We start from the raw sequence: 6,196 nt of genomic DNA, 5'->3' as shown, positions 1-6,196 counted from the left end.
TTTTTTTTACTTACCCTTAAGTAGTGAGAAAATCAATCCATTTCAGGTAGCTCCAAGGTTGATAAATCCAACTGGTGGTTGCTGCATCTTCCCCAACACAACTACATACAGTCCTAAAGTAGTGAAATTGATTCCAACAGGTAGCGCAGCATCAACAATAACATCATGGGTCTTAATCTGCTCATTAACCCACACTACATCACATGCGGCAGACACACTGGCCTCAAGCAGGCAAAACAAACAGGTACTGTGCTATGGGGGAATCCAGTGTTGATGAGCTGATCATTCACCGCTGCAGGGGGCTTCACTGGCCGGCTGCTTGTAAGGTAGACCGGGTCAGGAACATTCCCAGACATGCAGTACCCTCAGGCCCTGTTTTTTTCTCCACATCCTCTGGTCACACTGCAGAAGCAGGAAGTAAAATATATCCACAAAACCAGGCACAGTCAAAATATTCAGCTTTTACGGGCACCAGTGGATGTCAGGCAAGCTCACATGAACGTGCAACTGCCTGGAGATTATGATCATTCAAGGAAATCCTTAAACTATATTAGAAAAAAGTCTCACAAGCAAGAATTTGCAAGACGTGTATAAACTGAGTTGCTTCTGCATAGAAATACTAGAACATACAGACACCTCATGTTTTGCTCTTTAGGTCACGTCTAAGATGATAATTCACCATTGTAACATTGTAGATAAGTCAGAAAACAAGGAAAAGCATGGCATGGGCTCTTTAACATCAGCATGTTACTATTGTCATTGTAGCATGTTAAGATTCACTATTTACATTTGGCCCAAAGCACAACTGAGTTACAGCCTCTGAGTCACTAGCACATCTGGGAAGATTAAAGACTCTTAGTCCTGTCATTTACAATGTAACATTCATTATGTAGCTTTGCATATTTTCATCATGACGGAATACGTTCTTTTGGCATATTTCCAGATAACATGGTTAAGCAAAGGTGCCAGGACAAATTTGAGTGCAACATCAACTACAGGATGGCTCACAAGGAGCTGTCTCTACATCTAGACAGGCCCCCATTCTTTTGGCAGTATGTGCTCCAAATCTGAGTGTTGTCTTAGATTGATTTTCTTTTTTGACTCTGCACTATGTCTTGTCTGCAAATCTAATCAATGTGCATTGCTGTAAACAACCTGAGTCTGCCATGTCAGCTGTGACCAGCTGACAACACCAAGGAGGGTGGTCAGGGGACAAGAATGCCTTTCAGTCCTGGAAATGTAATAATATTTTCCTTCTGAAATCAGAAAAGGGCTCTGGCAATACGGGACAGTGTAAAGCTTGTACCAGCAGTACAAATGCTGTTAACATCAAACTGTGTGATATCAAACCTGAGGAAGCTTCTACAAGTTAATATAACCATAATCACTCACATGAAACTAAGTACCTCCCACCCCACCATGTTATTTATGTGTGCTCAAGATGTTATTTAGCTCTATATTTTGCTTGGTGCCCTTCAAGTAGGCTGCATATTTTCAGCTTTATTGCATAGTTTAAAACATTTAGCAGAAAAAGTTGCATGAAAAACATCAGCATCCCTGATTATCACTCACATTCATGAAACTACCAAACATATATACAGTCCTCTAATTAGGTGTGTGAGTGTGTGTGGTACTAATTGCACTTGTTCTGTCTACAAAACAGGTTCCTCATTTTTCATCTCGGGTCGGGTGTCTGACTTGACATGCACATCCAGCCCTCCCTTTCTCTCCCTCTTGTCTCATCTCATTGCTTCCTGCTCTCTCTGATTGGTGTTTGTGTGTGTCTGTGTGAGACTTACTGACACTTTACTGATGGAGCAACGTCCATCTGATCCGCCTGCTGGCTCAGGTCTCTCAGCACTGCTCACAACACATCAGTCATCCTAAAGCTGCCCCGCAGCCCAAAAAACACACACATACACACTCACCACCAGTCATACACAACTGCACAGATAAAATCACACATCTTAAAAGAGACACCAGTCAACATCACAACACTGAACCATCCCTAAAGAGCGATTGGGTGCTTTGGCCAGGACCCAAACACACACACATACAAACACAATCTCACAAACATGTTGTGTTTCCATCACTTCAGGGGACAATAAGTTGACTTACATTCATTTCCTGGAAATTTCAACTAGCCTGAACCATAACCAATACTTGCCTCCCTAACCTCACCCTAACCTAAAACCAAGTCATCAATCTAAAATATAATGATTTACATTTGGAGACTTTTGTCCCCATAAGGATTCCAGGTCCCCACAATGTGACTGTGTAAACAGATTTACATCCTCACAGCATGAGTAATACCAGGCCACACATACACACGGATATGCAGACTAAGCCTGAGGCATATTCTTTAACCTATTGTCTTCATCCTGGGTGGCAAGATTCACACACAAACATGCATTATTGGGCTGGTGATGGAAGTGCAGTGACAGGACAGGCTGATAGATTATAACAGAACCAATGGAGTGGTAATAACATTATATGGGAACCAGTAAAAATCGAGCTTGTGTGTACTGTGGTAAAGGTATGTTCGTGTGTGTTTCACTGGGGTGGTAATTCCATCCGAGACCCTCAGAATGACCCCAAAACACCTACTGACCCCCACCGCCTGAGGCCGCACACAAGCCAAAACACACACTCAGCCAAGCCACACACAGCCACAAACACTGGCTAACATCCCCAACACACACATATATACATGTATGCTATTTTTGTGAGGACCTCCACTGATATAATACATTTAGCCTGATTTAACCATCACAACCAAATGCCTAACCCCAACCTTTACTTTAACCTACACCTAATTCTAACCTTTACCCTAAAACCAAGCTCAGTTTTATTAACACTTTGTAATTAGACAGCATAAACATTTAGTACAGGTTGACTGTAGGAGTTGAGTAGCCAAGTCATCTGCCTTTCTATTAGTAGAACTGGGTATAAATGGGCAGAGCCTAAAACAGTCAAATAAGAACCTAGCCCAAGGTCCAATGAGTCACTGTTGAGCAGAAGAAAGGTGTGTGAATGGGGTAAAGATAGTAAGTGGATTGAACAAACTGAAAACTGCAACAAACAGTATGTGTGAATTATGCCTGTAAAACTGAAGTAAACTAGTATAGGAGGATGGGCTTGGTAACAAACCATGCATCAAGCTTGAGGCCTACTTTCTTGCGTTAGCACTAGCAAGCTAAGATGAAGCTATATTAGAAGTATGACTGGTTTGTCGGAGTAATTTAGAATTCAGTTCACTTCAATTTTTATTTGTATAGCACAAAATCACAATAAAAGTCATCTCAGGACACTTTACAAGGTAAGGTAATAGCTCTGCCTCCCATTCTACTTCTGCAGACTCTAGGAACCACAAGTAGACCTGCACTCTGAGAACTCTGACAACGAAGTGCTCTGTTGAGATGATAAGGCACTATGAGGTCAGTGAGATATGATGGAACCTTGTCATTAAGGGCTTTGTATTTAAGAGAAGGATTTTAAATTCTGTTTTGGATTTTACAGGGAGCCAGTGGAGAAAAGCTAATATAGGATAAATATGATCTCTCTTGCTAGTTCCTGTCAGTGCTCTGGCTACAGCATTTTGGATTAACTGGAAGCTTTTTAGGGAATTATTGGGACATCCTGATAGTAAAGAGTTACAGTAGTCCAGCTTGGAAGTAACAAATGCATGGACCAGTTTTTCAGCATCACTTTGAGAAAGGATGCTCCTGATTTTTGCAATATTGTGCAGGTTAATGTGTGATTTAAATGACATATCCTGGTCAAAAATGACTCCAAGGTTCCTCACAGTAATAATGGAGGACAGAGCTATGTCATCTAAAGTAACTATATGGTTAGACAGCAGATTTCAGGCCCAAGTACCATTTTCAGAGTTTAGAAGTAAGACATTACAGGTCATCCAGATCTTTATGTCTTTAAGACATGCTTGACGTTTGACCAACTAATCAGATTCATCTGGGTTCATAGATAAATATAATTGAGTATCATCTACATAGCTATGGAAATTTAGCTGCTGTGATCAATAATGTCAAAAGCAGCACTGAGATCTACAGAGCCCTGTGGAGCGCTGTGACTAACTTCAGTTTGTGTGGAAGATTCATCATTAACATGAACAAATTGAAATCTTTCTGATAAATAAGATTTGAACCAACTTAGTGCAGTTCCTTTAATCCCAATAACATGTTCAAGTCTCTGCAGTAAGATGCTGTGATCAGTGGTGTCAAAAGCAGCATTGAGATTTAAGAGGGCAAGTATAAAGATAAGTCCTTTGTCTGAGGCCAGGGGGAGATCATTGGTGACCTTCACCAGTGCAGTTTCTGTACTGTGATGGACTTTAAAACCAGACTGAAAATCCTCAAACAAGTCACTCATGTGCAAATGGTCACATAACTGCTTTGCAGCAGCTTTTTTCAAAGATTTTAGAAATAAAGGGGAGATTGGATATTGGTCTATAATTAGCTAGAACACCTGGGTCAAGAGTAGGATTTTTGAGTAGAGGTTTAATTACAGCAACCTTAAAAGTCTGTGGAACATAACCTGTTAATATAGATAGGATAATCAGATCTATTTGGGATGTGTTGATTAGGGGTAAAACATCTTTTAGCAGCCTGGTCAGAAATGGTCACTTTTCAGTGTGATCGGCCTTGGCTGGTGACCAGCTGAAAACTTTGAGATTTCCGATTCTGTGCTTGTCAGATTAAGAGGCACCACAGTTCACGTCATGCATGCAGTGACGCAGACCAAAAGCATAGCATGTGCAGAACATGGCATCTTGCATGCACCTTGAGCAAGGCTTGCATTTATGTCTGTACTGGGTGTGTGTTCACTTGCACATTGGAAGTGTTGTGTGTGCTGTTTGTATACCAAGGGAGCCTACAGAAACACCTTGGAGAAGGGGAAACTACATCCAAATGACAGACAAATAGTACACAATGAGAACATTACTGGCTACATATAAAATGCATGTGCATGTACAGTGTATCCAACCTGTGGTAAACATCCATCCAATCATTGTCTATATCACTTATTCCTGAATAGGGTCGTGGGGGCCCTGGAGCCAAACTACTACAATTCAAAAGCGTATGGACAGTGGGTTACCACTGGCTCTTTGTCGAGGGAACCAGAGTGAGAATAACTTGCAGGTTGGAAAATTCATCTCTATGGCACTCTAACAATGTCAGAGTTGTTAGGCTGAGTAGAGTCAGGAGCACAGCTCCCAGTGAGTCAAGCACAAACACCTGTCAAGTCTTAAATCATAAGAGGTAGACTGTATGTTTGTCAGAATAATGTATGTCTTTTTTTTTTTTGCTCTTTTTTCTTCAGAAATTTGAAAATACTCATTAAAGTCCCCAAAGTAATGAGCTCAGAACATGAGATGAGGGAACAAAGTCACTAAAATTAAACTACCTGTTGCTGTAGCCTATTCACTGATATACTGTCCAGTTTGAATTCTAATCTCACACTCTGTAGCCTTCTGACTTGCTATAGAGAGAGAAAAGTGAAAAATAGAAATTCAGTTTAATGCAGTTTTAACTGAACAGCACGGGTCAACAAGCTCAACATGTCAAAACGTCCCAAACTGTCTGGTGCCCAGGGAAGGAAAAAAAGAAAAGAAGACGAGGAAAAACTCGACAAAGACAGAGGTAATGTTACGGTAAAGATTATGTCAATGATATTATTTTGCTGTTTCCGAACGATGACTGATAACGCCATAATCGCCATTAACAATTAGCATAACAACATGGTTTGCTAATCAATAAATAGCTAGCGCTATCTATCTGTTAACGTCGTCAGATAATGTTATGGAAGGGCCTAGTTGTTATGGAAAATAGTAATGTAACTACCCCCATCATTCCTCCTCGGGCAAATGTGTAAATATTAGATCTATTCAGCAGGTGTTATAACGTTAATTGCATTGACATGGTTATCTGACGTTTTCTCAGCTTGTAATAGTCAATCAAAATGCTCACCTTGGCTTCCTGGGCTCCTCCGTCCAGTTGAGCCTTCGAAGCCTTGGTGTTGTGTTGGACCAGGCAATGTCCTTTGACTGTCATATAAGACAGTTAGTCAGGAATTGCTTCTTTCATTTGAGAAATATATCTAAATTAAGGAAGATTTTATCTAAGGGAGATCTTGAAATGATTATTCATGCTTTTGTTTCTTCACGCATTGATTATTG

The sequence above is a fragment of the Monopterus albus genome, unplaced genomic scaffold, assembly GCF_001952655.1.
Source record: "Monopterus albus unplaced genomic scaffold, M_albus_1.0 scaffold241.1, whole genome shotgun sequence".
NCBI classification, from domain to species: Eukaryota; Metazoa; Chordata; class Actinopteri; order Synbranchiformes; family Synbranchidae; genus Monopterus; species Monopterus albus.
This window is presented reverse-complemented; position numbering follows the sequence as displayed.